The 19,929-nt window shown below is 41.3% G+C and overlaps 1 long non-coding RNA gene across 2 annotated transcripts in view; it reads right to left on the reverse strand.

Moving 5' to 3' along the window:
* LOC147827671 (uncharacterized) overlaps positions 1-19,929 on the reverse strand; it is a 109,640-nt gene that overhangs the window by 15,041 nt on the left and 74,670 nt on the right. The gene's annotated exons all lie outside the window — the stretch shown is intronic.

Below are 19,929 nucleotides of genomic sequence, written 5' to 3' on the forward strand. Positions count from 1 at the left end.
CTCTTGTTACTTGATAGGCAAAGGAAAGTGTCCTGGATTCTTCTTGTGTTTCTCTCAGGTATTCATAACTCTGTGGAGGGAGGTGCCTTAAAGCCTTCCTCATTGTTTGTTGATTTCTCCTTCTGAAAACTAAGGCTTTTAACAAATTTTACTCTTGGGCACATTCTAAGGGAGTGTGATAATATAAGTGAAAGTGCTTAGAATTCTTCAGAAAACAGAAGCTTTTATTCACTTATATATCACATTTGTGGGAGTACAAAGGTTAGAGGTCTTTGGAGTAATATAGTTGGCTGCGACTTTAAAAAGTAATTCAAGAGTTCTAATTCCTTTCTTGTGCTCTATCTGGGGAAAGGTGTCTGTGGATCAGCTATGGGTTTTGTAAGCATGTGGGTTGGGAGGATGTTGAAAGCATCTATCTTGCTGAGTCTCCCAGGTCAGGCACAGAGAAGAAATGAGCAGCAGTGGCCACCCACCAACTCCAAAGGAGCCTGGGCAAAGTGCCATTCCTGTCTAGGAGCTGGGAGGGTGCCCCAGGCTAAGAAGTAACAAGACTGTACTCAAGTTGAGCCTCCAACCCAGCCCTTTCCCATGCAACTACCTCCACTCCTACCAGATGGCTTTTGCAGTGAACTGCAAACCATAGATGTAAAGATGAGTCTTTGTATGTTCTTAATCCCTAAAAAAGGAGAGCTTCTTTTTGCATAGTTAAAAATCTTAAAAAGAACACTAATACCTTTTGCTGAGCAGAACAACTTGGTTGGAGAAGCAAAAAGGGAGAGGCCATTGCTAAATTTGTTCTCCCCACAGCCTGTGGGCATCCTCAGGGAACACAGGGCTGGCTCAGCACGTACACCTATAAACAAGGTGCTCCAGCCTCAAAAACCCAAGTCCACACCCTCTCATCGTGCACCACTCCTTAGTTTCGACTCTCTCTCTCTCTCTCTCTCTCTCTCTCTCTCTCTCTCGCCCTTTGCAGTCAAACTTCTTGGAAGAGTAGTCTACATTCTATCTTCTCTAACCTACCTCCTACACTCTTGAGGCACTAGAGTCTGGCTTTTTCTCTCACTTGCCCTTGAAAGTGCTCTCCCATGGCCACTGGCCACCTTTAAATTGCCAAACCCAATGGCTGTTTGGTCTTGCTCAATATCTTCTACTTTTCTGAATCTCCTTTTAGGTTCTGGTTCTTCTTTCTTAGTTTCCTTCACTGATCCTTTCCTTTTGTCCCTTAAATATTTTTTTCCCAGGGTTCTGGTCTTTGCCTTCTTTGTTTTCCTTACTCTTTCTATTTGTAATGAACATTTGTCATTCTGTATGGCTGATTAGCCCCTCTGAGCAGCCTTCTTCTGTTAGAGAATGATTTAGATGGGAGAAGCAGAGACACTGTGGATACCTATTTTCCAGCTTCCCTTGCAGCTAAGGTGCACACGTGTGATCATAGCTCTGGCAACCAGAGGCACTCAAAATCTATCATTGAATTGGAAGCCACACTTTAAAAATCATGAGCTTTTGGGTTCCATTCTGGTGAGAATAGATACTGCTAAGTCCAAAACAGTGGTCAGTGTCCAAGAGCACCAGCTGTGGTGTCTATGCCCAGCATTTGTGGGGTTAGTGTGGGGGCTACCCTCTGCTTTCTACAGAGGTCCTTCTCTTGTACAGTGGTACCTCAGTTCACGAATGCTTTTGTTTATAGACAATTTAGTTTGGAAACAGAAGTGTTTGGCAAAATTTTGTTTTTGTTTGCAAATTCTGCATTGGGTGACAAACAACCATGGCCATATTTCCTGCACAAACCCAAATGTGGCCATATTTTCTAAAATCATAGAACAAATTAAGTTTGTGAACCGAGGTACCACTGTATTTCTACCCTGGAGTAACAACATCACATCACCATATTTGCAGTCTTTACTGTCATCTTAACACCACATGGTTGACCAAAGCTCCTAAATATCTCTCCATTTTGTCTCATTCTCATTTCGCAGCCCCACTGTATTAGTTCAGGTCTCATTAGCACTTACCTATGCTGCTAAAACAGCTTCCTAGGGAGTTCCCCTGCTGCCAGTCTTTTCTTTCAACTAATTTACACTGCTGCCAACACTGTCTTTCCCAGATGTAAACTGTACCTTGTTTAAATCCATGTTTAAAACCTTTCAGCATCTCTTCATTGCTTTCAGAATAAAGTCTGAATCCTTTAGCATGACACTCAGATACAGTCTCCTACGACTGCTCCAAGTATGCCATGTTCCAGACATGCCCAACTGCTTGTGTTTCTTGCATATGCCACATTTATTTACACCTTTAAGCTCCTCACTGTGATTCTGGAGATCCCTGCCTCACCCATCTGGCAGCAGTAGTGACTCATCAAGTGCCTCTGGTCTCAACTGACAGCCAAGCCTGGTAGTTCATTGAAAGGCCTTTATCTTTAGAGAATGGAAATGCCTGCCTCCCTGAGCCCCATCTCCAATGTCCCTAGAATAGACAGAACCATGCATCTTCATTTCCTGCTTCCCTCCCTAACATACTTATTTATTTTCCCAAACTATATTTTTTGAATGCCCATTTAATGTTGCACTGTGCTAGGTGCTGGGATTGAGCAGTAGGTAGTTATTGCTTGGCTTTATGGAGTGCAGAACCAGCTGAATGCCTACAGTTTGGGGACAGCTTACTTGTCTGGGCTTCTGCACTGTTTTCTGAATTCCACTCCAGTTCCCAGGTCCTCAGCACCCTACTGGCTAATTGCTACTTCCTTTATTTCCCACTCACAGAGGGTGGCATCTTCATTGTTGTATCCTTTCCTCTACCTGGCTTGATCTCCTTGATCTATATTTCTGCCCACCTATCCCCAAGAATTACCTTTTAGAAACTCTTGGCACTATGCCTGACTCCATCCCTTAGATTCAATGCCTTGATTATTAATGTCACTCTGGGCTTGACTTGAGTTGGCCACACTCAGTGACGTTGAGATTTTAATTTCTGGCTTTTCATTAGAGGGAAGTAGCTCTTTGATCACAGTCCTTCTCAGTCTCCCATCCATGAATCACTTTTTCCTCTTCCCATTTGGGTCACTGACTGTGTTGCTATTTATAATACTTCCCTCTTCTCCCATGACTTTCCGTGCCTGGCAAATGCTTACTCTTCCTTTAGATTGTTTAAAGGTCATCTCCTCTGGGAAGTTCCCACCCCATTCCTGCTTTCCCACATATCGCCTTTGGGATGTGCATTTATTCAATTCTGTATATCTTCATTAGTGCATCTTTATTAGCACTTATCCAGTTCTGCTATAATTGTGTACAAGCCATCTTTTCATCACTATAATAAAATACTGGACACAGGCTGCTTATAAAGAAAAAGAGGCTTATTTAGCTCTGTTTTAGAGCCTGAAAGTCCAAAGAGCATGGCAATGGCATCACTTCATGGTGCAGGTAGTGGGAGCACAAGCAGGAGCGAGATTACATTTCAGGCTAGGGAACAGGGAAAGACCTGGGAGCCCACAATCCCTTTCTGCGGCACACTTCAATTGACCCCACCACCTCCCACTGGGCTCCACCTCTTAAAGGTTCTACATCTCCCAATAGTGCCACCCTGAGCAATAGAGTTTTAACACATGAACCTTGGGGAGGACACAGACTATATCCAAACCATAGCATTCTGTCTTCTCCACTTGGCTGTAAAGTCCACAAGGCTGGATCTGTGTCTTAAAGTGTCACTGTATCCCCTATATCTGGTCTGGTATGTGGAAGAGAGGAGAAAATAATATAAACATAGTCAATAAAAGGAGAAAATCTAAATCTTGCTTTGAACTCATCCCTAAAACTGGATCGCCTCTCCAACTTTCCCATTTCTATTAATGGCCCAGATGTATTTACTAAAATGGGATGAATAAGTGACAATGTTATCTTTTTAGTCCTAGATTCTAAACATATCTTCCTTCCATTCCTCTTCTTCCCCTCAGTGATAAGCTTGAAAATGCTCAACACTTGGCTGTCTGGGAGAAAAATCTGGTTTTGTGGTGTTTACTCTTACTATGGCTGATTTCAAGCTGCCAACATGATTTTACCGAATGTGGAATTGGAACAGATATACACAATTGACTCGTGAACCAGGAAGAGTCAGCTCCAGAGCACCATTGCCTTTACTGTCATTAATCAGCAACAAGTCCAGTGAATCCTTCCTTAATTCTCCTTGACATCCAACTCTCCTCCACTTAATGCCTGACCACATCTGTTCTTCCTTCCACACTATACCTTTTCTCCAGATGAATCTATCTTTCCAATGTTGCGGTTTTTCACGGTCTTAGTTATCTGTGGCTGCTGTAACAAATTCCCACTAACTTGATAGCCTAAAACAACAAAAATTTATTCTTTTACTCCCTGGAGGATAGAAGTCTGAAATCAGTTTTACTGGTACAAAATCAAGATTTTCTCAGGATCATGGCTCTAAGGTAGAATCTGTCTTTTGCCTCTTCTAGTTTCTAGTGACGGCTGGCATTTCTTGATTTGCAGCCACATCATTCCAATTTCTGCCCCATGGTTACATTGCCTTACCTTTCTCTGTTGGTGTCAAACTTCCTTGTGCCTTTCATAAAACCTTCATGATTAAATATAGGATGCCCCCAGAAAATCCAGGATAATTTCCTCATCTCATAATCCTTAATTGCATCTGTAAGGACCCTTTTTCCAATAAAGTAACATTAATAGGTTCTAGGGATCTTAGGGAGCCATTTTTCAGCCTACCACATTTATTATTTAAGGAATGCTTTGTCCTTTCCCATGAGTGTTGCTCACAAATGCTGACTGAGACAGAATGGAGAGACAACCACATCTTGAGCTCTCACCAGTGCCTAGTGCACAGGAACTGTCCTGGACCTGACTGGCCTTTTACAGCAGATCCTGGAGCTGTCCTCTGCTTGACTGGCCTTTTACAGTTTGTTTGGTTTATCTCTGATGATCTCTCAGCCATTAATAATTCTAATTTCCTGATGACCATCTTTTGACTCATAGTAAATAACAGGTTTGTTTTCCAAAGAAAAACAAACATGGTGTTATTTTGGTGGTTAAATAACTTGCTGGATATTAATTTGAAAGTTTGTTGTGCACTAAGATAATGTGTATGTGTGTGTGCAGGAGGTGGTGAGGGGAGGTAATAGCCTGATAAGTCCTTTATCAGAATAGTTCTGAAGGATGTGAACAACAGAAAGACCAGCAGTCCTCAAGGGACTGTTGATCATTGGTAATAAATTACGTCAGGGACATACTGTATCTCCTTGGGAACTAGTTATAATGATCTCAAGAGATGTTCATTTATAAGTATTTATGTATCTAGAAGCACATCTCTACCCTTAAATGTAGAAAAATTGGGAAACAGAGGAATATAGAGAATTTAACACGAGCTGACCTAATAAGACATAATCACTATTGGCAGGTTGGTGTGATTGTTCTATAAAGCTATGATGATTAACTTTGGACAAGTTGTTTTTCCATATTGAAGGTTATTTCTTTATATCCTTGAATTCCAACAATGACTAAGTCTAACTTAATAGTTAAAAAAAACCCACAATGTCATTCTGGTTACAAAGGTTCTGTCCCATTTTCTGCCCAGTGGTCAAGACCTATTCTATTCAGCCCACCTCTATTTGTTCAACCATTCTTTACTTTATTTCCCAAAGAGAAACATATGGTACAGCCAGGCTGATCACCGACTGCCTCCTGCTTGTATGTGTCTGTCCTTTAGCTCTGGTTTAGCTCCTTGGGTTTCTCAAATGCCCGTTCTTCTCAGATTACCAACACTTTCCCCTCCTTGAAGACCCAGTTCAAGTCTCCTCTTGAGAAAACCCTCCCTCAAAAAGACTGCCACATTTGGGGTCAGTGTCATGTAGGGAAAAGATTATCTAACCTGGAGTCAGAGAGTCTCGTGAGAGCCTGAGATAAAAGTCACTTATTCTCTTTGACCTCTATTTTCTCATTCATAAAACAGGGATTATGAGCTTGGCTGGGGCTGTCTCCAAGGATGTTGTCTTACTTCTTTAAGAAACAAATATAACAATGAATGTGAAATATTTTTAAAGTTTCGTAAATGCAGGGGATTGGTGTTATTTCTCTGTGAACCAATTTTACTTTTCTTTCTATTGCCAGTGTTACATAACTAATAGCACTTGATATACTGATCTATCTATTCCACAACAGTGTTACACAGCCTGGAGCTATATTCTTGCTTGACATAATGTTACTGTGTATGAACCCAGCTTGTTCACTGTGGCTTATGTGTACATATGAATCCTCAGTTAGGTAGGGGCCAGAGGGGATGGAAATCATGCGTTATGTTTCTCCTTCGACATCTGGCATGTGCTGGACACAGTGAAGTTGCTGGATCAGTATCTTACTGGGTCCTCATGCACCCCTGAGCCAGTTTAATTCTTGTCTTAAAACGTTCAAATTAAAATTACAAAATGATTTATATTAACTACAGGGCATTATATATGTGTCAAAGATATGTTAGTGAGACAAGGAACAAAATAAAAACAAAAATGTGTGTGTATTTGTGTGTAGGTGTGTGTGGCAATTTTGTACTAATCTTTAACATAGCTTCCACAATTATTAGAGAACAATGTACTTGGTTTTAACTTTGGGTCAATTTTTCTTCAAAGTTCTTATTACCCCTCTCCATCCATCAATTTTTTTTTTTTTTGGTACCGGTGATTGAACTTGGATCCTTGCACTTGCAAGGCAGGCGGTGGAACCACTGAGCTAAATCCCCGGCCCCTTTGCATCAATTTTTTAAAAAATATAAATTATAAACAAGGTAAAAAGGAGCTAATTCTGTTAATGCAGTTTTCAAAGTGGACATTTCAAAAGATGGAAGGCCAATAATTTCTAAAATCACTCTAACAGTTACCAGGAGGCTCTGTGATAAAAGCTGGGCCAACTTTAAGAAAATCCAATTTGCAGAAACCCAAATTAGCAAAATTGAAATTAGGAACTAAATTTTCAAAGGAGATTTATTTTTTAACTAGGAAATTCCTCATCCTCACACCATCCCCCAAATCAATTTAAAATTACAAGTTTAATTTTAAGTGTTTTATTTTTACTCATCAAATGAAGAACACAAGTATTATGTAAAGCACACAGAACTTGCACAAATTTAGTAATTTTATACTCTTAGAAGTCTCCGTTCTTGACACTTACTTGCTTAGTAAGTAATTTGCTTAAAGACTATCTTGACTTTTTTCATTTTTCCTCCTTTGGTTGAAATGGTTCATTTTAAAGATATGTGATAAATGGAGTTTTTCTTATCTTAGCATAAGACACCAGAATTGGTCTTTGTTAAAGGAATTTGTACTCCAAATTGAGCAAAGATTATTCTTTAACTCCCTTTTGATATTTGGCATTGGATCAAGAAATCTAAATTTAGCTCCCTCTAGAATGGAGGTGTTGGCTAAGTGGAAGCAATTCAGTTTGCCCCAGGAAGCCACAGAAGTTGCTGAAACACTAAGTAGAGTTCTGCTCAAATTGTTTCCTTCACTAAAGTCAGATTTCAAAACTGCTTCCTTCTGCAAGAAACCGAAAACCACCACATTTCAGAGCTGAAAGGGACTAGTGATGGCATCTCCTATAAACTCTTCACCTTGCAGCTCAGGAAATGAAGTGACTTGCCTTTCCGAGTTTTTTCTGCAACTGCAAAATGCGGTTATATTACCTGTTTTGCCCACCTCTCAAAGATGTGAGGATTAAATAAATGGGCTTTTGAATTTGTACAGCACTTTGTACCATAAGGCATTATTATTTTCTGTCATCCCTATGGTGGTTTTAAAACACACTTGCAAATTCCTTAATGCTCTTTCCATCCAGAAATGCCCTCCCTTTGAATACAGGGAGCTGACCTTAATGTCTCATTTCTAACCAATAGAATGTAGCAAACTTCTGAGGCTAGATCAGAAAAGGTGATTCAGCTTCTAGCTGGTTCTTTTGGGATAACTGTTCAAGGAGAGCCAGGCACCATGTTGGAAGTCTAACTACCTTGAGACCACTATGTCGTGGAGAAGCCATGTGGAGAGCCACATGTAGGCTCTCTGGTTGGCATTCCCAGCCTTCAAGTCTCTCACAGGGCAGGCACCAGAAGTGTGAGTGAATCAGCCTTCAGATGATTTCAGGTTCCAAAGCTGAGATACCCAAGGTTTTGAACCCTCTCAGATAATGCCTTGTATGTATATCATGAAACAGAGACAAACTATCCTTGTTCTATTATTTCTGAATTCTTGACCCACAGAATCTATAAGCATAATGAAATTGTTGAGTTTCTTTGCTGCTACATGTATGCTGTTTGTGATGCAGCAGTGGTGACTGAAATAGTCACAGTGGATAATGAGAGTCACAACAACTGCAGGAACAACACCAGACACAGTGGCAAACATCATATGAGTTTATCTTATTTCATTTTCACCAGAACTCAGTGAGGGAGCCCCTGAAACTAAAGATTGAGGTGCTAATGACTTCCATTTTACAAGGTGTAAGCAGCAGAGCCAGGGCTGAAACCTCTATTGGTCAGTCTGCAAGGCCCACCCTTTGGCTGCAACTGACTCCTCCCATAAGGTGGGCATCAGCCAGGACTGTCAACACATACCTCTGAACTTCCGGTCCAAGGGTTTTTCCTTTATGCCTTCAGTCATTTTGGTTCTCCCGGATCCTCTCTTTTCCCATTTGCTACCTACAATTCCTTCTTTCAAGAGATAGGCTTACATCTCTGAATTTTTTACCTTTTCAACTTCTACCTAACACAGAGTTGGCCTGGTATCATCAAAAGTTTTCAGATGCTGGTAGCCATTTTGCTATCCTTAAGGCTGAAAGAGCCATGCAGTTTCACCTCTGCAGCCCTACTTTGCTTGGTAAACTTGGTTAAACCCATCAGACCTACACTTTTTTTTCAGCTGGAGGAAAAAAATATCAAGACACAGGGCAATTCATTCACACATTCTAATCTCAAACATGCTGCACGACCACTTTCCTTTTGACTTTCAGAGCCATGAACACACTTGCGACAAACTATTTGGAAAATTCCCACATACTGGTATTCTCCAATGGCTCTGGAGGGCTTCCCAATGGCTTCTCCACAGGGGTGTGTGGCTCAAGTTGCTGCCCTGGAAAGGCCTTCCCAGTCTCGAAGGAAAAACCCATGCCAGGTGCAGCCTTGGTATCCATGAATCCCCTGAACCTGCAGATCCACCCAGTGTCCCAGATAAAAGTTGTGTCTTTGAAGAACATAGGAACAGTGCTCATAAAGATCTGCTTTGGCTTTTCACATTTACTCCCTGAGCGGTACTACCTGCACACTGTTTGTCCTTCCTCACCAAGCCCAAACCTCAGGCATTTCCTGCTGGCAAGAGGCTGCCCTCTTCAAAGGCAGACATGCAAGAAGCTGGGAACTAACTCTTCTACATAAAACTGTCACTGCCAGGGTGTAAAGGAAACTGGCTCACACTCACAGTAAAATCCCCTATGGAGTTCATTTCTCATCCTCTCCCATATGGCTGTAATGCTCCGAAAAGGGTCATGATTCACTAACTAGCACCACTGGGCTTGGAATGGTCTCAGAGCTCATCTGTTGGGAGTTGGGAAATTTCTCCTTCCCAGGTTATGGCCACCAGCTCAAGTCAGTATCAAGTGTCTACCATGTGCCAGGCATTGAAAATACTAAGATGCATACAACAAAATCCTGTCTTCACTCACAGAAAAAACACTTTCCATTTTCAGTCTTGAATTTCAGGTACATCATCACATATCAATTGCTTGTGAGTTGTTTCGTGAATAATTTATTTAAAATAACACGAGTGGATTTAAAATTAAACTAAATTTCTGGATTTAAAATGAGTGAAGTAAGAGTGGATTCATGGCTATGTACACAATGTCATTACTCATTTGTATTCTGACATATCATTCATGGAGAAAAAACTGAGGAGAGGTGATTTGAACAATATTTTTATACTTTCTTTTAAAATTTTTATTAGTACATGTTTGCAGTGCGTAATGATTACGTTTGTCATGGGGATTGGTACATGTATATAACACACCTCTGATCTGAGCTTTATGGGTGTCATCTGTCCTGTGTCTCAAATGGAAAAAGCCTGAGGACTGCTGTGGGCCCAGTAAGGGAAGGAGACTGGCCTGATACCCTAAACCACACCTCCATATCATCACAAATAAGGAACATCTTCCACCTTTTTCAGAGAAGGAACTAATGGTACCAGAATTCCTTTTGAAGAAGAAAAGGTAGTAGGAACTGTTGTCTTTTGATTCTGGCGAGCCTCTGTTCATTTATTATTTTTAAGGAAAAGAGCAGTGTCCCAGTTATAGCTGTGGCAATATATTTATTACTATGAGCTACATTCTCTATTTCCTGTCTCACTGATGAGTCATGTGACACAGGAAATTAATCTCTCCAGTAACAATATTGTTTTTTATATGTAGAGTGCTTTAAACTTGAAGGATATTTTTACATTCATTGATTTCCATAGGTTCAACTTTAAGACCCTTTGAAGTAGGTTTTGGACCCATCTGTAGGCAAAAAAATAATACCAGAGAGGTCTTGCTCAAAGTTCATAGCAGGTAAGTGATGGAGCTGGGATGAAAATCCAGGTCCTCTGTTTACAAACCGTGTTTCTTGTATTACACTCAAGTTATATTACATCTGCTTCCTGAGGATGAGCAACAAAGATGCAGCTACATCTTCAACATTGACATCTGAAGTGAATGTGACCACTTTCACACTGGTGGATGGGATGTCTCAATGGCTCATGAAAGCCTATTTCTTGGTAGTGAAGACATATCAACCTCTCTCCTCTCGATCTATCTTTCCAACTGTCTAGTGAAATAGTCCTCCTGCAGTATTTCTTCTGTTTAGGTATATGAGACACTGCTCTTCTAACATGTACACATGCTTAGGACTATTCAAGACCTGGGAGAGGGAATGCTTCTATCTAGAGCTATAATAAGCAGCCCAAAGCAGTGACCAGTGTAAAAGCCCACAGCTTTTACTCCTTGCTATTGGAATAGCAGAGTACCCCCTAGCTACCATAGTTGAGTAGTGGGCTAGCATGTAGGATCTTTTGCAAGTAGACTTAAGGATACTTTACCATGACATAAATCACAAGAAATCTTGTAGAGAAGAGTGGTAAAAAATGGTCCCACAGCTTTGCCCTTCCCCCTAACACATACATCTGGAGCCCTATACACCTAGATCAGGCCTTAGTTCTGTGGATAATATGCTCCACCCAGGGAGTCACCTTTGGCAAGTGAGAATGTGATGTCTAGATTGTGACATGAACCACTGCCCCGTTCATGATTTGTCATTTAAAGCCAAGGACTTTTTGCCCCTCAGTAAAAGTATTTCTCAATCAAAGTGCTTACTGAACATAAAACTGAATGGCCATTTAAAGGATGATTGTAACACTCCCACAGTCAAAGAAATGAATCTTTTGGCTTTGTTAATGTTGAGTTTTGGCTCAAAGTTTGAAGGGTGCATGGAATTCTGCCCTGTACTTGTAAATGTTTGGAGAACTGCTCAGTCAGCATTCAGGAAAAGCATGCCTGTATCCTGCAGTATTCCCCCAGCTTTGGTCTTGTCAACACAGAGATCACTGAGAGTTTGAATCTAAAGCTCAGCCCTCCTCTGTTCCTTGAATACAAAGAACAAGATACAGAGTAATCAGATAACAAATGATGAAATTTTGGTTATTGATGGGGATGTTTTCCATTTCTGTAGCACTTAATCTTTCTGGAGAGCTTGCGTGATATCATTTGGCCCACCCAAAACATCTCAAAGGTGAAAGTGAGCCAGACTTTCTTTTCATCATTTTGTAGATGAAGAATAAAAAATATATAAATATACATATGGTGAAGAAGGACACGTGTTTGTGTGTGTGTGTAAGCACACAGAGATGTACATGTACATGCAGAAGGAAGGAGACATTTAATCATTTTCAATGATCTAAGATAGCATCTGATGACAGGGGCTTTTGAATCATTTCAAGTTTTTGTTTCTTATCTCATTTCAGGGTTATCTGGAATTTTGTTGACTTCAGAGCTCAAATCAAACAGACAGACTGGGAATCCCCACAGGCAGGAGCCAGTTTGCTGCTGAAATTCACCTGCCCTTGGCAAGTAAGAGGGAGAAGAATATGTCCCTTGTTGTATCTCCCTTGTTGTATGGACTCCTGGCAGGTGTCTGTCTTTATCTAGAGCCTCTGACACTTTTAGTGTATTGTGGAGAACTATCAACAGCACAAACAAAAATGCACAGAACTGATACTCAGAATTTTAGAGCTATGCATAATCTAAAGAGATTGAGTTAAGCTGCTTTTTAATTGCATGCAGTGGTCCAGAATGGCTTTTATTTGTCCTTGTGAGTTAGCCCTTGGTGGCATGGGTTCCCCATCTTCTAAAAAACCACGGCTGACTAGAGTTAGCCCAGGGTTGTTCTTGAGGTGTTCATTTTCAGCTCCCTCCTAAGCCACTCTATCTCTACAACATTACCCACTGGGCTAATAATCAACTTTACTACCCTAAGTAATGTAGAGGCCTCCTTTACTTAGGAAACCAGCAGCTAATGCTACAAGTTAGAAATCAAGCTGATGGCTAACCTGGAGCGCCATCATGCACTTATACATGTTATTGTAAACATCACATTTCATTGTTCATTGCTCTGAGGATTGGGGAAGACACCTGATAGAGCAAACTAATACCTTGTGTTGATTTTCCAACTTCAACTGCAATTTTTATAAAGTACATCCTTTAAAAATTGTTTTTAAACAGAAACTAAAGGGGCTTTGGTTAGCTTCTTAGAGGTAATTCATCATTTGCACAGAAGTATATCTGAGTCCATTGTCCCTTCTCCATAAGGTACACTCCAGGGAATGCCCAGGTGCAGCCTCTGAAAAGGATTAGAATGATTCTTGGCACCAAAAATACTGAGTTGCATGGCTTTGGTGATTAGTGCTGGGTATCTCCATAGTGGCTGTGCCAAGCACTATGTAAAGGTTAGCCCATCTGCGGAGGTGCCTGAGATTATAAAGTTTACACTCTAGGTTTCTAGAGTTGCTTGGAATGTGAGAGACAGAGATGTGATGTTGTGCTCGACTGGCCTCTTTGTGGTTAGAAAGGGGCGAGAAAAAACTATTGGCATGTTTTATGACTAGCTGCACCTCTAGCTCAGCCCCAGGTAAGAAAGCCATTGTGAACCTCACCTGCCTCACAAGTGCAAGGTCCTGAGTTTGATTCCCAGAACAAAAGAAAAGAAAGTCATTGTGAGTTGGGGTCTCTTCTAACTTAGCCTTTTGGTTCCTTATTGAACTGGTAAGACGAAGACCCTCATTCCTGTCTCCTGTCATAATCAGGGGGTCTGTAGCTTTCTAAAAGGAGAACAGGGTCATGGGGCCCAGGGATGGAGCCAAGGCAAGGAAGCAGTCAGGCCTACCAAAGGCCTCTCTGCTCCCACAGAAGAATGCAGTCTACAGCAGCTCCCCCTAGGTTTTCTTATGCCCATGCTTGCATTTGTACCTCACTACATTTACATAGCTGGTGGGTAGCCTACCTGCCTAATTCCTGGGATGTCTGCACATGGAGAGAAGCAATGACTGTGAGGTAAGTTTGTGTGGACAACAGGGATTAGAATCTGTCTGCAGTTTGGTCAACTGTCTGATAAACAGCTGACCCTCTCCAGAGTGCTCCATGACTACTCTACATCTCTTTCTCTCTTTTCCTTCAAGAGGGAGGAGATGACCTCATAAGGGCTACAAAGAGTAAGGGAGACATTCTTCTGAGTCCACTCCTCCCTCCAGGGCCATTCCATCACCAACCTCCCAACCTTCTGGATTTAGGGTCTCTCCTTATGGCTTATTCCTTGGCCCATCCCTGGCTTGTGTGGACACACAAGCCTACAGGCTCAGATATTCTCCTCCTGGGGTCTCTGCGAGTCTGCCATTCTCTAAAAATGATGCACACCAGGAAGCTCAAAGCAGAGTAAGGCTACAGTAACCTTTGGGAATTTAGTGAAAATGTTTTAGATTTAGACCATGCTAGAATCTCTGAGCTGGCCACTCCTTGCTTCTCTGGGAAACTGACTTTGAGGGAGAGATTCATACACAACTGGTTTATAAGGGTATGCGCTCAGGAATGATACTTGCAAGGGGGTGAGAGAAGGCTCTGACGCAGTGTTGAGCAGTGTGCACTATGCTAGAGGACTTGGCCAATCTCACCAGGGCTTCAATGCTGAGTTGGCCATTCAGAGTTGTCCTGAATGGAGGCAACATATTCTGCACTGTCCAGTCATAGGATGTACCTGTCCCTGGGATGGGGGGACTTTGGGAAAAGCAGGTGTGGTGTCACATGCCTGAAATCCCAACTACTAGGGAGGCTGAGCCAGGAAGATCATAAATTTGAGGCTAGCCTGGGCAACTTAGTGATACATTATCTCAAAATAAATTAAAAGTGGCTAAAGATGTAGCTCAGAGGCAGAGCACTTGCCTAGCATGCAATCTCCAGTCATGCAACAAACAAAACCTTGGGGGAGGCAGCTCCCTTTGGCTAAAGGCAATTTCCAGGGAAGGATCTGGCCATCCTTATCAGTAGACAGTGCCCCTGCAACCAAGAGAATGGCTGCTTTGGCTCTGAAGGGAAACCAGGGCAGCATTCCAAGCACCTGCTTCCGCCAGAGCCCGGGGACAGAGGACATGAAGCTGTGGCCCCAGATCTCACTTCTTTAGGTCAACTCCTTGGATTGACCTGTCAGGTGACAGGGCCAGGGGAGGAAAGAAGAGTTTCTGGAGCCCCACCAGAGGCTGGAAAAGAACAAGCAGCACCAGGGATTTAGCTCAGTGGTTCTGCCACCTGCCTGGCAAGCACAAGGTTCCGAGTTCAATCCCCGGTACCAAAAAAAAAAAAGAACAAGCAGCACCTGGAGGCTGTAGGGCAGACCTGGCTGCAAAAGGTGACCTGGTTGCCATCTTAGGAAGAAGTCCAGGTAGCCTTTCTTAAACAAGAGAAGGGTCCAGCATAAGCTAAGAATTTGTCTGGGAAATACCTCTAATTAGGAACCAAGTTTGTCATGGTCTAAACCTGACACTTTCACTTCACAGATTCCCAAAGGTGACTGTAACCTTACTCTGTCTGCTTTGAGCTTTGTAGTCTAGGTCATTTTTAAAGCATGACAGACTCCTGAGGACTCCAAGAGGAGAATATCTGAGAAACATTCTTGGGAGTTGTGAAATACTGATCAAATCTTGGAGCCATGCTTGGCTATTAGAGCTTACCACAGTCTGGTTTGGTTCTCTATCTGTTCATCCCCTGGGCATCACTGTCATCTACTTTTATTTTTATTTTTCCATCTATTTGGAAGGAGGGACAGTGGGTGATGGCTGAAGAGAGCCTGTGAAAGAACAGAATGAGAGAAAAGTCCTGCTCTCTGCACTTCCCACCCTTCTCAGGCAGAAGCAGGAGAATAGGTAGCTATAGGCAGGTAAACTGAGGAAGGCTCTAGGCCTGCACACCCCAGCCCAGAGCCCTTTACTCTGTCCCCCAACACTATTACAGAATTAGATATTGCCCTAGGCAGACTTTATCTACAAACTAACCTCACAGAGGCTACTTAAACTGATGCAACCCACAGCCTGCAGTACAGTCAGCACGGGCCTGGCAACAGTGTTTAAAATGTGGCCAAGGTTGAGATATTGCACCACTGGTCTGAAAAGACTTTTGCCACCAACAAAGAACCATTATGATAACAGGAAGGTGCCAAAAGTTAAGCATAGTCTGGACAGGACAGATCTCTCTTTCTCTCCCCTTCATAAAAAGAGAAAGGATTTAACCCATCAGTGGTTGGCTAATTTCCTAATCCAGAAGCAGCTCTTGGCTGAAAGGCTGCCTGCAGGGCCACAATAGAGATGGGCCTGGGTGTGTCACCAAGTGGCCTGTGGAGGCACTAGGACTCAGGGAAGCAGCGTGCAGAGCTCAGAGCACCTAGGAGCCTCAGGAGTAATTTCTGTTTTTTATAATCTACTGCATTTTCTTAATTTCAGCTGCATCAAATAAACACTTAACAACTTAACAGTTTACCCAGAGCGTCACGAAGGCAGCACATTTACATGTTGACTATCGGAGAGTCACTTGGGCAGTTATCATTTCTTTCTTTCTTTCTTTCTTTGTGGTATTGGGGATGGAACTGAGGACCTTGTGCATGCAAGGCAGGCAACAGCGCCACTGAGCTAAATCCCCGGCCCTGGGCAATTATCATTTCAACCAGTTGATTCTTCTTTCCATGAAGTGCACTCATACATCTGTTTATTCGTTTTATATCGACTATTTTTGCATACTTTTTAATTTAGAATGTAGTATTTGCCTTTGACGTTTATTTCTAGTGAAATCTAATAATAAGTTGTGGTTATTTTTTTTCCCCCATTCCTAGCCCTCCCTTCACCCCCTTCACCCTTCCCTATTTACAAAGACTTTATTTCCATTTCTCATCATTTTTTCCTTTCCCTTCTTTACTTTCCCCTGCCCCTCCCACTACCCCTACCCTTTTGGACCTTTTCTTCCTATTTTGCATTATTGATTATTCATTCTAATCATTGGTACATTTTAGGTATACAATATAATGACATTCATCATTGGAAATTTGCACCTTTACATAATCTCTTTTGGTTCTTATTTTTCACCTTTCCCCAGCCCTCCCTTCAACCCCTCCAGTCCTCCCTATTTACAAAGATTTTGTTCCTATTTTTCCATTTTCTCATATTAATCCCATTCCCTTCTATCCTTTCCCCTAGCCCTCCCACTTCCTTCCCCTTTGCCCCTTTTCTTCCTATTTCACATTACCTATTATACATTTTAGTCCTTATTTACACTTTCAGTTTCTCACACCAGAGAAACTATTCGGTATTTATCTATGTGTGTCCTATTTATTTCACTTAAGAGTATTGCCTCAATATGCATCCATTTAGCTACAAATGTCTCTAATTTCTCATTTTTGATGGCTGAGTAGTACTCCATTTTATTAAAAAACCATATTTTCTTGATCCAGTCTCCAGTTGATGGGCATTTGGGCTGTTTCCAAGTTTTAGCTATCACCAACTGTGCTGCTATGAACATGGGCATACATATATCACTGTGGTATGATTCTTTTAATTCTTTGGGGAAGATCCCCAGCAGGGGAACAGCAGGGTCAAATGGGACTTCAAGTCCTAGTTCTTTGAGGTATCTCCATACTGATTTCCACAGTGCTTGCACCAGTCTACACTCCCACCAGCAGTGGAGCAGGGTTCCTCTTTCCCCACAGCCCTGCCAGCATTTGTTATTGGTTGATTTCATGATAGCAGCCATTCTTTCTGGAGTGAGGTGGAATCTCAGCATTGTTTTCATTTGCATCTCTGGAATGACCAGTGATGGTGAACATTTTTTCATGTATTTATTTGATATTTCTACTTCTTTGTCTGAGAAATGTCTGTTCATTTCAGATGCCCATTTTTGGATTGGGTCTTTAAATTTGGGAGGTCTGATCTTTTTAAGTTCTTTATAGATTCGAGATAGTAGACCTTTGTCTGAGGAAGAGCAGGTGAAGATTTTTTCCTACATTGTGGGTTGTCTCTTCACACTGCTGGTGGTTTCTCTTGCTGTGCAGAAGCTTTTTAATAAGAAGAGATTCCATTTGTTGATTGTTTGTGCTAGTTCATGGTCAACTGGGGTTTTGTTCATAAAATCATTTCCTACACTGATGTCTTCAAGAGTTTTACCTAACCTCTGTTCCAACTGGTTCAGAGTTTCTATTTTAATATTTAGATCTTTAATCCATTTTGATTTTAGTTTAGTGCATGGCGAGAAATATAGGTCTAGTTTTAATCTTTGGCAAGTTGAAGCCCAATTTTTCCAGCACCATTTATTAAAGAAGCTATCTTTCCTCCAGTGAGGGTGTTTGGCTCCTTTATCGAAGATGAGATGGCTGAGTGTGTCTGGCATTGTTTCTGCATCTTCTAATCTGTTCCACTGGTCCTCAGGTCTGTTTCTTTGCCAGTACCATGCTGTTTTTTATCACAGTAGTTTTGTAGTATAGTTGCAGGTTGGGGATTGTGATACCCCCTGCCATGTCTCTGTTACCTAGAATTGCTTTTGCTATTCTGGGTCTCTTCTTGTTCCAAATGAATTTTTGGATTGTTTTCTCAAGGTCCATGAAGTATGCTGCTGGGATCTCAATTGGAATTGCATTAAATCTATATAGCAGTTTTGGAAGCATGGCTATTTTCACTATATTAATCGTTCCTACCCAGGAGCAGGAGGATGTCTGTCCATTTTCTGATATCATCTTCAGTCTCTCTTTTCAGAGTGCCATAATTTTCAGAGAAGAGGTCTTTAATTTCTTTCATTAGGTTGATTCCTAGGTATTTCAGTTTTTTGGATGCTATTGTGAAAGGAATTATTTGCCCTATTTCTCTCTCAGTGAGTCTGTCATTTGTGTAGAGGAAAGCTATTGATTTTTGTGTGTTGACCTTGTAACCAGCTACTTGACTGAATTTGGTTATTAAGTCTAGAAGACTTTTGGTGGAGTTCTTGGGGTCTTCTATATAGAGTATCATGTCATCTGCAAATAATGACAAGTTGACTTCTTCATTTCCTATCTTTATTCCTTTTATTTCTTTCTCTTGTTTAATTGCTGTGGCTAATGTTTCCAGAACTATATTGAACAAGAGTGGTGATAGTGGACATCCTTGTCTTGTCCCTGATTTTAGTGTGAAGGATTTCAGTTTTTGACCATTTAGTATGATATTGGCTGTTGGTTTTTCATAGATGGCTTTTATCAGTCTGAGGTAGCGACCATCTCTTCCAATTTTTTGTAGGGTTTTTATCATAAATGCATGTTGGATTTTCTCAAATGCTTTTTCTGAGTCTATGGAGATAATCATATGGTTTATGTCCTTGGCTCTATTGATATAGTATATTACATTGATTGATTTGCATATATTGAACCATCCCTGCATCCCTGGGATGAATCCCACTTGATCAGGGTGTGTGATCTTCCTGATGATCTTCTGCATTCTGTTTGCCATTATCTTATTAAGGATTTTTGCATCTATGTTCATTAGTGAGATTGGCCTATAGTTCTCCTTTTTGGTTGGGTCTTTCTCTGCTTTGGGGATCAAGGTGATGCTTGCTTCCAGGAATGAATTTGGGAGTATTGCTTCCCTTTCAATTTCATTGAAGAGTTTAAACAGTAGTGGCAGTAGTTCCTCTCTAAATGTCTTGTAGAATTCAGCAGTGAAGCCATCAGAGCCCGGGCTTTTCTTAGTTGATAAGTTTTTAATTACATTTTCAATTTCATTGGTTGATATTGGGTTGTTCAGAATTTTTAGGTCTTCTTCGTTCAACTTTGGTAATTCATATGTATCTAGGAATCTGTCCATTTCTTCTGTGTTTTCCATCTTATTGGCGTATAGGTTCTGGAAGTAGGTATTGATGATCCTCTGGATTTCTGCTGGGTCTGTTGTAATTTCAGCCTTTTCATTCCTAATTGCATGGATTTGGGCCTTTTCTTTCCTTTTTCTGATAAGGTTGGCTAAGGGTTTGTCAATTTTGTTGATTCTTTCAAAGAACCAACTCTTGGCTTCATTGATTTTTTTGTATCATTCTCTTAGTCTCCATTGCATTGATTTCTCCTCTGATCTTTAAAATTTCCTCCCTTGTATGAGCTCTGGGGTTGTCCTGCTCTTCTTTTTTCTAGAAGGTTGAGGTGCAGCATCAGGTTGTTTAATTGGGCTCACTCTGTTTTCCTAATATGTGTATTCACTGCTATGAATTTGCCTCATAAGACTGCTTTCATTGTGTCCCATAGATCCCAATATGTTGTATTGTCATTGTCATTTAATTGAAGGAACTGTCTGATTTCTTCTTTAATTTCCTCTGT

The sequence above is a fragment of the Heterocephalus glaber genome, unplaced genomic scaffold (assembly GCF_053883595.1).
Source record: "Heterocephalus glaber isolate CG9 unplaced genomic scaffold, H.glaber_assembly_v1.0 deba00001442, whole genome shotgun sequence".
Lineage (NCBI taxonomy): Eukaryota > Metazoa > Chordata > Mammalia > Rodentia > Bathyergidae > Heterocephalus > Heterocephalus glaber.